The sequence below is a fragment of the Bos taurus genome, chromosome 10, assembly GCF_002263795.3.
Source record: "Bos taurus isolate L1 Dominette 01449 registration number 42190680 breed Hereford chromosome 10, ARS-UCD2.0, whole genome shotgun sequence".
NCBI classification, from domain to species: Eukaryota; Metazoa; Chordata; class Mammalia; order Artiodactyla; family Bovidae; genus Bos; species Bos taurus.
In genome coordinates, this window is record NC_037337.1 from 10,822,486 (window position 1) to 10,839,571 (window position 17,086).

General features: G+C 44.6%; 1 protein-coding gene across 1 annotated transcript in view; it reads left to right on the forward strand.

Annotated features, from left to right (window-relative positions):
* The first annotated feature begins 3,901 nt into the window (after window positions 1–3,901).
* THBS4 (thrombospondin 4) overlaps window positions 3,902–17,086 on the forward strand; it is a 233,753-nt gene continuing 220,568 nt past the window's right edge. The window contains exon 1 of the mRNA XM_059890619.1: window positions 3,902–4,317. The gene's annotated coding sequence lies outside the window, so the exon portion shown is untranslated. The remainder of the gene's footprint in view (window positions 4,318–17,086) is intronic.

Genomic DNA, 17,086 nt, shown 5'->3' on the forward strand with positions numbered 1-17,086 from the left:
ACTCCCTTTGTTCTGGAATGAGGAGACATTAATGACATTTCTACTCCCTTCTCATCAGCCTCTTCCTCCCATCTGTATCCTATTCCTCTTCTCTACATCTAAAACATTTCAGTTCCTTTCTTATCACACCCCCAGCCTTGATTTCTATCACAGCTAGAGTATAGAGACCAGATGAAGCTGGAGTTGGGGGTCTAGTGCCTTTTGGCCTAGGATTCCAAAGTTTGAGGTCCACGTTGACCCCACTGGGCAGCTGTTGAGCACGCTGAGGTCTCCCAACCCCTCTTCACATCCACCTTTCAGATTCTAGGGGCAGGACATTGGCGATTCAGTGGGCGTGTCCTCACAGCCTGCTTTTTGGTCAGTCTTAAAATGGGGTACCTTCTGTTCTCTGATTTTTCTGGTCTTAGTGACTCAATGCCCTGGGAATCTTTGTTTCTCACAGAGGTTGCTGAGACCAAGGGTGATGACAAGTGTGAATGAATCAGAGCCTGTCCCCGTCCCCTCAGATTCACGCTGGACCAAACTGTGTGAACACACACCCACAGCACATGTAGTGGGCTCTCCTGATGCCTCAGCTCCTTGTTAGCCTGGCCGTCCAGTGGGGAGTGCTGCAGGGCTCAGTGGTGAGTCCATTCATTTCCATACAGGAGTCTGTGTTTCCTGAAGGATCCAGGCCACTTGCATGCATGCATGCTAAGTCACTTCGGTTGTTGTCTGACTGTGCAACCCCATGGACTGTAGCCCACCAGGCTCCTCTGTCCATGGGATTCTCCAGGCAAGAATACTGGAGTGGGTTGTCATGCTTTCCTCCAGGGGATTTTCCCGACCCAGGGATCAAACCTGCATCTCTTACATCTCCTACATTGGCAGGCATGTTCTTTACCACTAGTGCCATCTAGGAAGCCCAGGGCACTTTGGTTTCTCTAATTTGATTGGGTACATTATTTCTCTCCAGCACTGAATTAGAGGGTAATTGAAAGTGATGACTTGCAAGTTAGGGTTTTTATTCTGTTCCTTTAAAAGTAATGTTTTTATTTATTTAAATGGGATTTATTTTTTAAAATTACTTAATTGGAGGCTAATTACTTTACAATATTGTGGTGGTTTTTGCCATGCACGTTTTTAAAAAGTTTCATTTTGTCTTACATCTGCCCTCCACTTACACCTTCACAACATATTCTTTTCCAGCTTGTATACTGGAGATGCCTTGGCGTGAGCCTAGGGTAGAAGTATTCATCTGGCTGCAGTGGAAAGAGATGCTCATGAATCTACTTTAGGAGGGCAGGTGGCCTTGTCTCTGGCCCACCAGCTTTGACAACGGTATTATCACTTCCCTTGTGGCTCAGAATCTGCCTGTAATGTGGGAGACGGGAGGAACCCCTGGAGAAGGGAACAGCTACCCACTCCAGTATTCTGGCCTGGAGAATTCCGTGGACTGTATAGTCCATGGGGTCGCAAAGAATCAGACACGACTGAGCAACTTTCCCTTTCACTTATCACAGCCTACTGAGCTGCCTTAAGGAAGCCTGCACTAGAGGAGGTGGAAGCTGGTCCCTGTTTGCCTGTAGGCCCCTCAGGAGCCTATTCTCATCTGCTTTATGATGACAGGTACAGAGGTGACACTGATGATGAAGATGAGAAGGAGGAAGATGTGATCTGAGTGTCTGACCAAGTAACATCATGCATTGATTTGGTAACTGAAACCGTCATAGCAATTAACATCCTGGGTTGATTGGCTAGCAGCTGTGTAAGCTGAGTGGCAAAGGATTCTGAAGTTGCATCCAGGGTCACCTGCAGACAACGTGATGACCACTTAGTGATGTCAGGTGTAGCCACAAAAGGGTGTGAGGAGTGAGAATTTCATATGCTCCTCATCCATGGGGTTTTCAACCAGGCTTTTTGTCTCTCCTCATTCGTGGCAGCTGAGTCACCTTAGCTCTTTCAGTTTGTACTGGGATATTTATGGGGGTCCCAGACCTGGTTGGTTGGAGAAGGCAATGGCATCCCACTCCAGTACTCTTGGCTGGAAAATCCCATGGATGGAGGAGCCTGGTAGGCTGCAGTCCATGCAGTCGCTAAGAGTTAGACATGACTGAGCGACTTCCCTTTCACTTTTCACTTTCCTGCATTGGAGAAGGAAATGGCAACCCACTCCAGTGTTCTTGCCTGGAGAATCCCAGGGACGGCGGAGCCTGGTGGGCTGCCGTCTCTGGGGTCACTCAGAGTCAGACACGACTGAAGAGACTTAGCAGCAGCAGCAGCAGCAGACCTGGTTGGTTACCCTTCACTGCTCTCCTCCTGTACTCTGGGTGCTCTGTTGAGTTTGTTGACTACCTTATTGCTAATACTTCAGGAGGGCTAGGAAAGCGATTTTTCTTAGAGTAAACCTTGCATCCCAGCCCCCACCTTTCCCCTGCTTCCTATGGGGCACTGCTGGTCTTTCAGTAAAGGGGCTGATGTCATGATGATTTCAAGCGATTTGGCCTAAAGACAACACCTACTCCCTGAACAATATCCATGAAAACTTAACACAGTTACTCGAGTGAGTCACATTTTCCCTGTGAATGTGATTTGCAGATGTCAGAATGAAGTCTCACCAGGACCGCCTTCTGAAATGGAACTTCCAGAAACAGCAGACAGACTGCTGATCAGCCATCCCAGAAAAAGAAAAGCCACCCATAGACCAGCCAGGGCTCTGATCACACAGATGAATGCTACGTTTCCAAAGAAACCGAAATCAGCATGAAAAATTTCTCTTGCAGAAAGATTCGAGCTCATAGTATACCTGGTTGCCTGATGAAAAGGAATCATTCCCCCTCCCCGCAAACTATGTGATTTTCATAATGACCCGAGGTTGTGGACTGTGGATACAGGCTCTGAAAACGTCCTCCCGCATTTTCTGGTTGGGCATCGAGAAGCCCACGGGACCTTGCATCTCGGTGCGTGTGGTAGTGAGTGATGGAGGCAAGCTTGGGCCTTCTGGTCACTCCTGGACAGTGCTCTGTCACCCCACCCTGCCTTTACAACCTGGAGGGAGCCCGCCTAAGCAGCAGTCCATTTATTTTTCTTTCAGAGAGAAATGTGTCTTTAAAAAAATAAGAATGAAGCCCAAAAATTCATCTCAATAAACATGAAGAAATTAAGTATTTTAGTTTTATTTTATAATAATTCAAAGATATTTTTAAAATGTAAAAACACTGAGGGACAGAGGAAAGTAGAGACACAAAGAAATAAAAAAACACACACCCAGCACACCATGCATGGCCATGATTTATGTGAAATCACAGCTCCATTGTGTGGCTTTTCAGGATGTCAAGGTGTGATTTGTTGTTGTCATTTAGTCATGCCCAACTGTTTGCGACCCCATGGACTGTAGCCCACCGGGCTCCTCTGTCTGTGGAATTTCCCAGGCAAGAATACTGGAGTAGGTTGCCATTTCCTTCTCCAGGGGATCTTCCCCACCCAGGGACTGAACCAATAGCTTCTGGTTGGCAGGCAGATTTTTTTTACCACTGATTATCCTGGGAAGCAAAATGTGTGATTAGGGTTTCACAAATAGAAGCAGAAATATTGGCAGTACTTCTCCTGGGACCTGGTGACATAGAGGATAGAACTTGGGCCCAGAACCAGAGGTCTCTTAACCCTGGCCAAAGCCAAGGGAGATAAATTCTTTCAATGGTGTCATGTTGAACTTCCAGAACTAAGCTATTGCCTTGGCTTCTGCTCTCTTTATCATGATGAGCAGGAAGAATACAAAGTGTAAGAGAAGGCCTGGCAAGAGAAACCAAAGCCCCAGCCTTTTAGCAACATCTGAGAGTCACCTGGGAAGCTCAAAACCCACGTGCCTGGGCCCCGCCCCAAACCATCTGAGTCAGAGCCCAGGCGGCTGGACCCGGGCGTCAGCACTGGAGGCCGGGCCAGAGGGAGAAGCCCAGTGTTCCACATGCATCCCCAAGGCGCTGACTTAGGGACGGAAGATGCACGGAAATAACTGCAATGAGACGCGGGATGCCCATGCAAAACCTTCTCGCAGGAAAGAGACTGCGAACAAAAGCTGGGGGTGACTCCAGAGGGGTCCACAGAGCAGGGCCTGCAGTGGTTGAGATGCCGCGTGAAGACAAGGGGTGCGCTCTCCGGTTGACCTTCTGTGGGACTTCGCTGGAGAGTTTGATGTTACAACATTTCCCCTCTTTTGCCTTAACTAATTTTATTCCTAATGAACTACTTTGAGCCCTGGGAGAAGGGTGCTAAACCCCCCATGCATGTGGTCTTGGCCCTCTCTGCCTCACACAGTGCCGGGGTGCGGGAAATTCGCAGGTAGGACACATGTACTCTGTCTTGTTTAAATGCTTAGAATTATTTTTTTATTGATATATAAGTAGTATAACATTGTTAGTTTTATGTGTACAATATCATGATTTGACACACATACCTATTGTGAACATGTAACATTTGTCTTTTTCTGTCTGACTTATTTCACTTAGCATAATGCCCTCAAGGTCTGTTCACATTTGTTGCAAATAGTTGACATTTTTGAAAGTTGTTTTTTAAGTTTTTTAAAAATTGAAGTATAATTGATGTATAATATGTTACAGGTGTACAATATAGTGATTCACAAGTTTTAATGGTTATATTGGCTATATTCCCTGTGTTGTATAGTATATCCTTGTAGCTTATTTTTATACTTAATAGTTTATATTTCTTTTTTTTTTTAATGATTTTTATTTCTTAATCCCATACCCCTGTATTGCCCCTCCCTACTTCCCTCTCCCTAGTGGTAATTACTAGTTTGCTCTCTGTATCAGTGAGTCTGCTTCTTTTTTATGTTCACTGGTTGTTATATTTTTAGACTCTACATATAAGTGATATCATACAATACTTGTCTTTGACATATTTTTCTTAGTATAATACCCTCTACGTCCATCAGTGTTGCTGCAGGTGGCAAAATTTTGTTCTTTTCTATGGCTGAGTAATGTAATATTCCATTATGTGTATATACCACATCTTCATTGTCCGTTCATCTGCTGATGGACACTTAGGGTGCTTCTGTACCTTGGCAATTGTAAATAATGCTGCTGTAAACATTGGGGTACATATATCTTTCTGAATTAGTGTTTTTGTTTTGGGGGGATATATACCTAGGAGTGGAATTGCTAGGTCATGTGGTAGTTCTATGTTTAGCTTTTTGAGAAACCTTCGTACTATTTTCCACAGAGACTGCACCAATTTAGATTCCCACCAGCAGTGTATAAGGATTCCCTGTCCTCCACACCCTCACCAACATTTGTTATTTGTGTTCTTTTTGGTGAGAGCCATTCTAACAGGTGTAAAGGGATATTCGTTGTGGTTTTGATTTGTATTTTCCTGATATTAGCAGTGGTTAGCATCTTTGCACGTGCCTATTGGCCATCTGCATCTCCTTGGAAAAAATTCTATTCGGTTCTTCTGCTCATTTTAAAATCAGGTTGTCTGATTTTTTTTTAAATGTTGATTTGTATGAGCTGTTTATACATGCTGGATGTATCCTATATGTGTGCTATTTATGTATCCTTTATTGGTCATATCTTTTAAATATTTTCTCCCATTCAATAGGTCATCTTTATTTTATTGACAGTTTCCTTCGCTGTGCAAAATCTAATTAGGTCATATTTGTTTATTTTTGCTTTTATTTCCTTTGTTGAGGAGCCATTTTAAAAAACATACTGCTACGATTTGTGTCAAAGAGTATTCTGCCTATGTTTTTCTTTAGGAGTTTTATGGTATCCAGTCTTACCTTTAGGTCTTCAATTCATTCTGAGTTTTTTTTTAAGGTGTTGGAGAATTTTATAATTTCATTATTTTATATGTAGGTATCCAGTTTTCCTAGCACCACTTATTTCTTTAACTTTTTATTTTGTATTGAGATATAGCCAATTAACAATGTTGTGATAGTTTCAGGTCAATAGCAAAGGGACTTAGTAATACAAATACATGTGTCTATTCTCCTCCAAACTCCCCTCCCTTCCAGGCTGCCACATAACATTGAGCAGAGTTTCATGTGCTATACAGTAGGTCCTTGTTGGTTATCTGTTTTAAATACAGCAGTGTGTACATGTCCATCCCAAACTCCCTAACTATCCCTTTGTGCCATCCTTCCCCCTGGGAACCAGAAATTCATTCTCTAAATCTGTGGGTCTCTTTGTCTTTTGTAAGTAAATTCATCTGTATCATTTCTTTTTTAGATTCCACATATTAGGGATGTCATATTTCTCCTTCTCTGTCTGACTTCACTCAGTATGACAGTCTCTGGGTCCGTCCACATTGCTGCAAATGGCATTATTTCATTCTTTTTAATGGCTGAATAATATTCCATTGTATACATGTACCACATCTTCTTTATCCATTCCTCTGTTGATGGCCGTTTTGGTTGCTTCCACATACTGGCTATTGTTAACAGTGCTACAGTGAACACTGGGGTGCATGTATCATTTTGGATCATGTTATTCTCCAGAGAGATGCCCAGGAGTGGGATCACAGGATCATATGGTAGCCCTAGTTTTAGTTTTTTAAGGAACTTCCATGCTGTTTTCCCTTTCATGCAGAGATGGGCACAATAAATGACAGAAACAGTATGGATCTAACAGAAGCAGCAGATATTAAGAAGTGGCAACAATACACAGAAGAACTATACAAGGAAGATCTTAATGACCTAGATAACAACAATGGTGTGATCACTCACCTAGAGCCAGGCATCCTGGAATGCAAAGTCAAGTGGGCCTTACAAAGCATCACTATGAACTAAGCTAGTGGAGATGGTGGAATTCCAGTTGAGCTATTTCAAATCCTAAAAGATGATGCTGTGAAAGTGCTGCACTCGATATGCCAGCAAACTTGGAAAACTCAGCAGTGGCCACAGGACTGGAAGAGGTCAATTTTCATTCCAATACCAAAGAAAGGCGATGCCAAAGATTGCTCAAACTATCACACAATTGCATTCATCTCACATGCTAGCAAAGTAATGCTTAAAATACTCCAAGCCAGACTGCAACAGAATGTGAACTGTGAACTTCCAGATGTTCCAACTAGATTTAGCAAAGGCAGAGGAACCAGAGAGCAAATTGTCAACATCTGTTGGAGCATAGAAAAAGCAAGAGAGTTCCAGAAAAACATCTACTTCTGCTTTATTGACTACGCAAAGTCTTTGACTGTGTGCATCACAACAAACTGTGGAAAATTCTTCAAGAGATGGGAATACCAGACCACCTTGCCTGCCTCCCGAGAAATCTGTATGCAGGTCAAGAAATAACAGTAGAACTGGACAGGGAACAACAGACTGGTTCCAGATTGGGAAAGGAGTACATCAAGGCTGTATATTGTCACCCTGCTTATTTAACTTATATGCAGAGTTCAGTCCAGTCACTCAGTCGTGTTGCCTCTTTGTGACCCCATGGACTGCAGCACGCCAGGCCTCCCTGTCCATCACCAACTCCCGGAGTTCACGCAGACTCATTGAGTCGGTGATGCCATCCAACCATCTCATCCTCTGTCGTCCCCTTTTCCTCCTGCCCTCAATCTTTCCCAGAATCAGGGTCTTTTCCAATGAGTCAGTTCTTTGCATCAGATGGCCAAAATATTGGAATTTCACTTCAACATCAGTCCTTCCAACGAATATTCAGGACTGATTTCCTTTAGGATTGACTGATTTGATCTCCTTGCTGTCCAAGGGACTCTCAAGAGTCTTCTCCAACACCACAGTTCAAAAGCATCAATTCTTCAGCTCTCAGCTTTCTTTATAGTCCAACTCTCACATCCATATATGACTATTGGAAAAACCAAAGCTTTGACTAGACAGACCTTTGTTGACAAAGTAATGTCTCTGCTTTTTAATATGCTGTCTAGGTTGGTCACAGCATTTCTTCCCAGGAGCAAGCATAATTTAATTTTCTTTTAATAGCTGCAGTCACCATCTGCAGTTATTTTGGAGCCCACAAAAGTAAAGTCTCTCACTGTTTCCCCATCTATTTGGCATGAAGTGATGGGACCAGATGCCATGATCTTCGTTTTCTGAATGTTGAGTTTTAAGCCAACTTTTTCACTCTCCTTTTTCACTTTCATCAAGAGGCTTTTTAGTTCCTCTTCACTTTCTGCCATAAGGATGGTGTCATCTGCATATCTGATATTATTGATATTTCTCCCAGCAATCTTGATTCCGGCTTGTGTTTCATCTAGTCCAGCAGTTCTCATGATGTACTCTGCATATAAGTTAAATAAGCAGGGTGAGAACCCCATGAACAGTATGCACAGTATATGCAGGTTTTACTTTAATTTCTCTAATAATTTGTGATGTTGAGCACTTTCTCATGTGCCTCTTGGCCATATGAATGTCTTTTTTTGGAGAAATGTCTATTTAGGTCTTCTGCCCATTTTTTGATTAGGTTGTTTTGATGCTATTAAGTGTCATAAGCTGTTTTTGAATTTTGGAGACTAATTCCTTGCCAGTCACATCATTTGCAAATATTTTCTCCTAATCTGAGCTCCACTTACTGAAGAAACTGTCTTTTTTCCATTGTATATTCTTGCCTCCTTTGTCACAGATTAGTTGACCATAAATGCATAGGTTTATTTCTGGGCTCTCTATTCCCATTGATCCATGTGTCTGTTTTTGTGCCAGTATTGTGCTGTTTTGATTACTGTAGCTTTGTAGTGTAGTCTGATGTCACGAAGTGTGATTTTTCCAGCTCTATTCTTTCTCAAAGTTGTTTTGGCTACGCAGGGTCTTTGTGTTTCCATACAAAGTTTAAAAATTATTTTTTTTAGTTCTGTGAAAAATGCTATTGGTATTTTGATAGCGATTTCACTGAATGTAGATTGCCTTGTGTAGTACAGTCATTTTAATAATGTTAACTCTTCCAACCCAAGAACATGGTGTATCTTTCCATCTGTCTGTGTCATCGTCAGTTTCCTTTTTCAGCATCTTATAGGTTTGTGAGCACAGGTCTTTTATCTCCTTAGGTAGGTTTATTCCTAAGTATTTTATTCTTTTTTGATGGAATGGTAAATGTGATTGTTTCCTTAATTTCTCTTCCTGATAGCTTGTTGTTAGTATAAAAATGCAACAGAGTTCCATATATTAATTTTGTATCCTGCAACTTTACTGAATTCACTGATGAGCTCTAGTAGTTTTCTGGTGTGTCACGTGCAAAGAAAGTGTGAAAGAAAGTGAAGTTGCTCAGTCGTGTCCAACTCTTTGCGACCCCGTGGACAGTAGCCTGCGCCAGGCTCCTCCATCCATGGGATTTTTCTAGGCAAGAGTACTGGAGTGGGTTGCCATTTCCTTCTCCAGGGAATCTTCCCAACCCAGGGATCGAACCCAGGTCTCCTGCATTATAGACAAACGCTTTACCGTCTGAGCCACCAGGGAAGTCCTAACAGTGACAATTTTACTTCTTCCTTTCCAACTTGGATTTCTTTTCCTTCTTTTTCTAATCTGATTGCTATGGCTAGGACTTCCAAAACTATGTTAGACAAAAGTGACAAGAGCAGGCATCCCTGTCTTGTTCCTGATCTGAGAAGGTATGCTTTCAGCTTTTCACCACATACCTGTGGGTTTGTCATATATGGCCTTTACTATGTTGAGGTATAGCCCCTCCAAGCTCAACTCCGGAGAGTTTTTTAAGCATCAGATCAGATCAGATCAGATCAGTCGCTCAGTTGTGCCCGACTCTTTGCGACCCCATGAATCACAGCACGCCAGGCCTCCCTGTGGTGATTAATTTTGTCAAAGCTTTTTCTGAATCCATGGAGATGACTATACGGTTTTTCTTTTTTAAGTTGTTACTGTGGTATATCACATTAAATTGCTGATACTGAAAAAACCCTTACTTTCTGGGATAAATCCCACTTGAACATGGTATGATCCTTTTAATGTATTATTGAATTTGGTTTGCTAATATTTTGTTGGGAACTTTTTCATCATGCTTATCGGTGATACTGGCCTGTGTTTTTCTCTTTTTGTGATATCTTTGTCTGGATTTGGTATCAGGGTGATGCTGGCCTCATAGAGCGAGTTCAGAAGAGAACACACATTCTTACATAGAATCCCTACAGCTGCTCTCTTCTTAAGGACAGGACAGACATACAGAAAGCCACACCAACCACCACTAGAGGTCTCCTACCAGGACAAACAGAAAGTTGGCCACAGTGTCTCAGTGAAGGACTCAGACTATACAGGATAAGTTTCCAAACTTTTCTGAGATGGAATCAGGATGAGGAATTTCCCCTTTGTAAGTGATCTTAATGAAGCTGTGAGACATCATTTTAGATCAATATCAGTATCACAACCCTTGATATTGCTGCCCTCCTCCAGGAACCCTAGGCATCGTTGGCCTCCCTCCTGTCTGTTACAGAGAAGGTGCTCAGCTTTGCATCCTGTACGATATGCAGCTTAGCTCCTACCTGGCATAATAGAAATGGAGTGCATGTTGGTGGAATGAGCCATTAGAGTGCAGCTGGTGCTGTGGGGGCTTCATGGACTAGATTCCCTGACTCCCCCAGGAGAGCAGATCCCACCTCCTGTTGCTGAAGGGTAGACAGAAATGCTCTCTGTGAACACAGGCTCAAGGCAAGCATTTCTACTGTTCCGAGCTCCTTCAAAATGAGGGCTGAGAAGAAGAGAATGGACTAGAGGTGGTCTAGTGGTCTTAAGAGGGTGAGACTTGGAGGCAGGAGGGCTGACGGCAAAATGGGGTCAGATGGCCTGATCTCACCCCTCAGGGCAGGGCCGATATTTTGGGGAGGCAGTTGAGGGAGCAGAGCCCCAGGTGTCACTGCTTCCCAGAAAACACAGCTTGTGATCAGGTGAGATTTTATGATGCCAAAGTCCTTCTGGGAGGCCCAGACCACTCTGACATTGGGTGTCCAAGGGGATTCACGAACTAAATTTTTGTGTTGGTGAGAAAGCTTTTTGTTTATTTCTCAACAAGAGAGCTGTGTAAGCTCCCAGAGCCCCTCTGGAGCCTTGAAAGACTTGCCACGTTCTGAACACAGCATCCTGCCCATACCCTTAGGAGGCAATTATGTGGGAGCTTACATCTCCATTGCTCAGTCTTGCTTTATTTTTTGCCTGTAGCGTATAAAAGTTTCCAATCTGTGTCTCCCGTGCACTGATGCTCCGGATGAATCACATTCTGAGGTAGAGCTTGGAGCCCAGCCGTGTCTGAAATGTTGGTGAGAGGATGCAGATATGTTGGTCAGAGCAATTTCAGAGGGAGGTCAGGGCCTGAAAGGTTTTGGCTGCAGTGCTGGCGGTTAGGTTCGAGTCATTTGGACAAACGGATTCATGCTGGCTGAATGGGCCCGCTCAGACAAGGGGAAATAAAAGACTACTACTCTAATCAAGGCTAAGTCGCATCTCCCAGCCAGGCAGCTGCTGTCAGGGCCTAGGAATGTCTGTTCTGGGATGCTAAGGCCCAGCCCGCCCCTGTCAGCCGAGACCCTGCACCTGCCCCGGCCAGGAACAGTGGTCAGAGATGGAGGCTGGGGAAGAGAAAATCTAGGTCAACCTCTGTTGCCTTTGAAGATTCTGGGTTTGTGATCTGAAATGTATCAGTACTTCTCATTTGGTCCAGATAACTACCGGCCCCCGAGTTTATGAATGCAGGCAGCGAGTCAGGTGGCTGCGAAGAAACCTAGGTTTGGTCCAAGACTGAGGTGCCCTTGGATTGACTGCCTCCATCTCCCAGGCTGGAGAATGGGCCCTGCCTTTCTTCAGGGGCTGCAGTGTGCTCACTGTCCTGCCATCTCCTCCTCCTCCTGTCCCTTCTGGAAAGGGGGACTTGGTCTGAAGTTTCCTGGTTGTTTCTTTCATGGAAACACTTGGACCCTTGAGAGTCAATAATATCTATTCCTTTTGGCAGGGGCAGTCAGGGAGGGCAAACTGACCTTTGTGTTTAAGAAGAGGTCGTTTGGATTTCCCTGGTGGTTCAGTGGTTAAGGCTCCTTGCTTCCACTGCAGGATGAACTTAAGATCCTACAAGCCATGCGGTGTGGCAAAAGAAAAAAAAAAGCATTTAGGCCAAATTTTCTCAAATCTGGTTGCACCTTAGACTTATCAGGAGGCAGGGGTTAACAATATCCATGCCTGGATTCTACCCAGATATTTCTCATTTAATTGCTTAGCATGAGACTCAGTCGTCAACAGTGCTCATAACACGTCTCGGGGACACTAACGTGAGACCAGGATTGGGAACCTCTGGTTTCAAGCTCTCAGCTGAAGCAAAATCTGAGGGTGTAGGGATCTCTGTGATTAGATGATAAACGCCCAGAGAGCAAGAACAGTGCTCCCGTTTTGGCCTCTCCTCCCTTGGAGTTTAATAGAACGCAGTACACAGTGGGTTCTCAGTAAGCATTTACATATGAATTCTTGGATGCATAGACGAACCAACAGTAACATTCCTTTAAAAAAACCTCATCCACTTGAGGCAGTGACTACTATTTTAAACATCCCGCAATGAGAGGCCCTTGCAGGGAAGTCTGGGCCAGCTGGACCTGCCCGCCACAGTTACACTCAGCACCATTCTAACCACTTAAGAAATGTCTGGATGGAAAAACTTCCCAGACAATGGAAAGCAAAAAGTGTCTGGGGTATTCTTTTCTTTTTTTTTTTTTTTGAGGGGGAGGGGTGGGGGGACAGTGTCAAGGCTCTGATAATGAAAACATAGATTATTTGCTTCTGTAACCCACTGGGGAGGATTATCTCATCATCTAGTTTTCCTTTGAGAAGTTAGACAATAGTGTCTAGCTTGTCTGAATACCTCTGGAAGGATCCTTTGCCGTTATGCCCCAAAACACCATTAAGATCCAGTGTATCAGCTCTGGGTCTGGGCACTTCACTCTGATAAGGAAGGAAACTAAGAAAATCATGAGACAGTAGAGAGTTGAGCAGGAAGATGAGGTCAAGAGAGGGTTACAAAGGCATTTAGAATAAAAGCTTCCGCTGCAGGTGTTCTTGCTACATGGCAGTATCCTTGGTGGATTATATTTTTTAAATTGACCTGAAAGCATACAGGTTTCAGATTAAAATTTAATTAAAATTCAGATTTTAAAAGGTAGTAAATACGAGAAGGAGGGATTCTGAATCGATGATTAAGAGACTAGATGGAGTTTCACAATTAAGTGCTTAAAATACCATGAACAGGAGATTTCTTGCCTCCCTTTCCTTTTGTTCCTTTCTCTCTCTCCTTTTCTTCCTCCCTTCCTTCCCATAAACACTGACCAAACTAAGAAGAAAACTCATAGCCTTCACATCCCCTCAAAGAGGTCCTGCGTTAGTAGGGAAGATTGGAAAGGGCAGTTCTGATGAACGAGGAACGTGAGACATGACGTGGGAAGGAGTTGAGAGAGGAGGGGCTGTGTTCTCAAAAGGGAGGAGAAGGTTCACAAATGAACCCAGCGCTGGTTCTCAGCCTGAAAGAATATCTCAGGCCCTCCCATCCAGATCCTCCTGGGCCCCGTAACGAGCCGGGGGTTGTCTGGCCTTTCTTAAATGTCTGCAGTCAGCTCCAGCATCCTTGAGACAAGCAACAGACAAAGTCTGTGTCAGTTTTACAGGAGGGTTATGAGAGAAAATTGGCAACCTGGCTGAACCAAAAAAGGTAATTTTAACAGCTCATATAACTGAAATGTCCAAGGCTTATGTCTGGTTTCAATCAAGGCAGGATGCAGGGGCTCAAATAGGACCATCCAGAGTCTTCCACCTTCCCCTGCTCTCAACCCTGCTTCCCTCAGGCTCAGCTTCACTGGCAGACAGGAACAGCGACCCCCCTTAACTCCAATCAGCCCGGCACTCAGGAAGAAGAGAGCATCTCTTTTCTACTAGTCTTGTAGGAAAGATTTCCCTTGTGGTTCGGCTGGTAAAGAATCTGCCTGCGATGTGGGAGACCTAGGTTTGATCCCTGGGTTGGGAAGATCCCCTGGAGAAGGGAAAGGCTACCCACTCCAGTATTCTGGCCTAGAGAATTCCATGGACTGTATAGTCCATGGGGTCCCAAAGAGTTGGACACAACTGAGCGACTTTCACTTTTCACTTTCTCTAGGAAAGACACTCTCTTTATCCCAGCTTGAGTCGCGGCTGATTCCCAAGCTAAGAAGAAAGGGATAATGAAGGATAACTCCAGGGTTTCAGAAGAGGGGAAACTGGGAAAGATGAATACCTGGATCAAAATCATTGTATAACGTTATATATACTATGCTTCCATAAAAGGAGAAAAAATAATCAGAGCACTGGTTTGGGAAAAAGAAATCGGAGAGGAAGAATTGGGTTCAGACAAGTCAGAGGAAGTGGTCGGATGCTAATGAGTGGGGCGAGGGGTGGTGGTTAGAAGCATGAGGATGGGGGTTTTGTGGAGAAGCTAGACTTGGAGACGAGGAGTTGGGTCCTACAGAGAGGAGAGCCAGAGCTACAGAACTGGTCATGTTTAGTAGGGAGAGTGCGTGACACCTGGTGAGGGCTCTCTCCAGGGGGCTTGTGAGCTCTAAACATTCTGCAAATGCAAATTTCTGTTATCATCAGGATTATGTGTGAGATAGGAGGAAAACAAGACACCAGTGATAAGGAAAAGAGAGTGTAGACGGAGGCTTCATATACTATAGGTCATAATAATCATCATTAATCAGGATTTTTTAATTGATGTATAGTTGATTTACACTATTGTTTCAGATGTAAAGCAAGGGAAGCAGAGACTAGCTCTAACCTATTCCCACACACACACACACACACACACACATATATATATATATTCCCACATGTAAATGTGTGTGTGTGTGTTCTGTTTTCAGATTCTTTTTCCTTGTAGGTTATTATAAAATATCAAGTTCCCTGTGCCATACAGTAGGTCCTTGTTGGTTATCTGTTTTATATATATTAATGTGTAGGATTTTTTACAAGTGATAGGAAACTCAATTCAAATTGGTTTAATAACAATAAAACAGTACATTGACTCCTGTAACAGGTAAGCCCAGGGTAGCTGAGGTTCAGATGCACTCAGGCGCTCTGTGATTTATGGACTTGTTTTACTCTTTTACCTTATTCTTCCCTCTGTTGGCCCAGAAGCCTTCTCCTTATGAAGACAAAACAGCTGCCAGGAACACCATTCTATCTTTTCCATCAGGAAGAGCAATTCTCCTACAGACAGTTTCAATGAAATTCTCTGCATGAGTCTGACTCTGATGTAGCCCATTATATGCCCATTTCTAAGTCAATGCTGTCATGCTCTGATTTTTAGAGTTAAATCAACACCCATCTCAAGTTACGACTAGAGGCATCCAAACCACTAGACTGAAAATGAGGGACAAATGGTTCCCTGAAGGAGGACTAGGGTGCTTTTCCCAAAAGGAGGTGGAATGGATACAGCAAAAACAATGACTCTCCACCAAATAAACCGAGGGAAGAATGTCAGGGCTGCTGGTAGTCACCAGGGTCTGAAGACCCAGAGGTTGAAGATGGGAAGTGAATGGGCACAGTATGGTTTAGACATGTGGCTGAATCATTTGTTTCTTTAAAAGATCAGAAATACAGGAGGAGAACAAATTTTAGGGGGGTGAAGGGATAAGTGGAAGTAGAAATCTCATGGAGGCAGGGATCTTATATTTTAAAGACCTTGATCCGTAAAAGGAAGCAGAGACTAGCTCTAACCCATTCCCACCACTTCTGAGCGAGGCACTGTGTAGGTGCTAGGAGGGCTGAAATGAATCATTCCCAGCCTGTGTCCTCAAGAAGCTCGCAGCCTGAAAAGGAAGAGAGAACTGTGAATGAGCAGAGTATGCAGAGAAGGGACGCCTGGTGACTCCAAAGCTGAAGACAGGGAAGGCGCACCAGTGACAGCCTGCTGTTAGGTCAGAGTTATCCTTTAGGAGAGAAGGATGAGCTCTCTCCCAGGGTACTGGGGAAGGCTTTTCACGCAAGATGGTCCCTGATCTGGGTTTAGTGGGATGAATGGGAGTTTGCTTCAGGAAGCCAAATGGAGAAAGGAGCGCTAAGCAAAGGCAAAGATTTCTTAAGAGGCTCATGGGTGTATAGTAAGAACTCTGGGGGTGGGGAAGGGCAAGTGAGGAAGGGCCCGTGTGATGTGCCAGAGGCGGGGGCTTTGTTCGGAGGTGGTGGGCGGGGCACAGAGAAAGTTTGCAGTCAGGGCAAGATACGCTTGATTAGCATGTGGGAAAATGTCTCTGAAGTCAGTCTGGGGAATGCGCTTCGTGGAGACAGGCCAGTTCAGAGGATGTGTGGCAGTGACAGAGGTTAGCACAAGGACAGGGAAGGGAGGACAGAGTGGAAGGATCCCTGGGAGCAGGAATTCACAGAACCAGTGATGACAGGATGAGGGAGTAGGTAACACAGGAGCTCTGAGTGCAGGCGATGGGGCTGTGATTGGAGGAAAGGAACACTGGACAGGAAGACCCCAGAGGTGCAGGTGGGGAATGGATAATGGAGGAGAGAGTTCCCCAGAGAGCCAAGGGGAAGGGGGGTGGGCAGGCCTCGGACACATGTAGAGACCAAGACAGGCTGAGCACCGGGTGGGAAGGAGGCATGGAGAATGCGGATAAGAATCCCGAGTGTTAATGAGGAGGGCGGACTAGTTGGAAGGCTTTAATTTTCTCAGTTAAGAAAGAGGGGACTCTCCTGTTGGGCATGAGTGGGTTTCAGATTTTCCCTGTGGGGAAAAATGGGGAGAGTAAAGCACCAACCAATCACTGAGTCATGCCAACTCCACCCGCACGGGGCCCTCCTCTCCTCTCCTGCCCTTTGCCTCAGCTGGGGCCTCATTAACGACACCAGTGTGTGCAGGGCTGCAGTGGGAGTGCTTGTCAGACCTCCCACCCCAGGAGCTGCCTCAAAGCGCCACCCACCCCGGCATCGCATTCAGGAGCTCCGGGGTGAGACCCGGGCACATGTGTTTGCAGAACACTTCACACCAGAGACTCTGACATGCTACACCCCACCCATCTCCCACACATGGTTGAGAATGACTGAGTTAATGGGACTGAGTCCCGGAGTCTGCGATGGGTGGGAGAACTGGAGTGGAATCCTGTGCAGAAATCAGGTGGGAGTCAT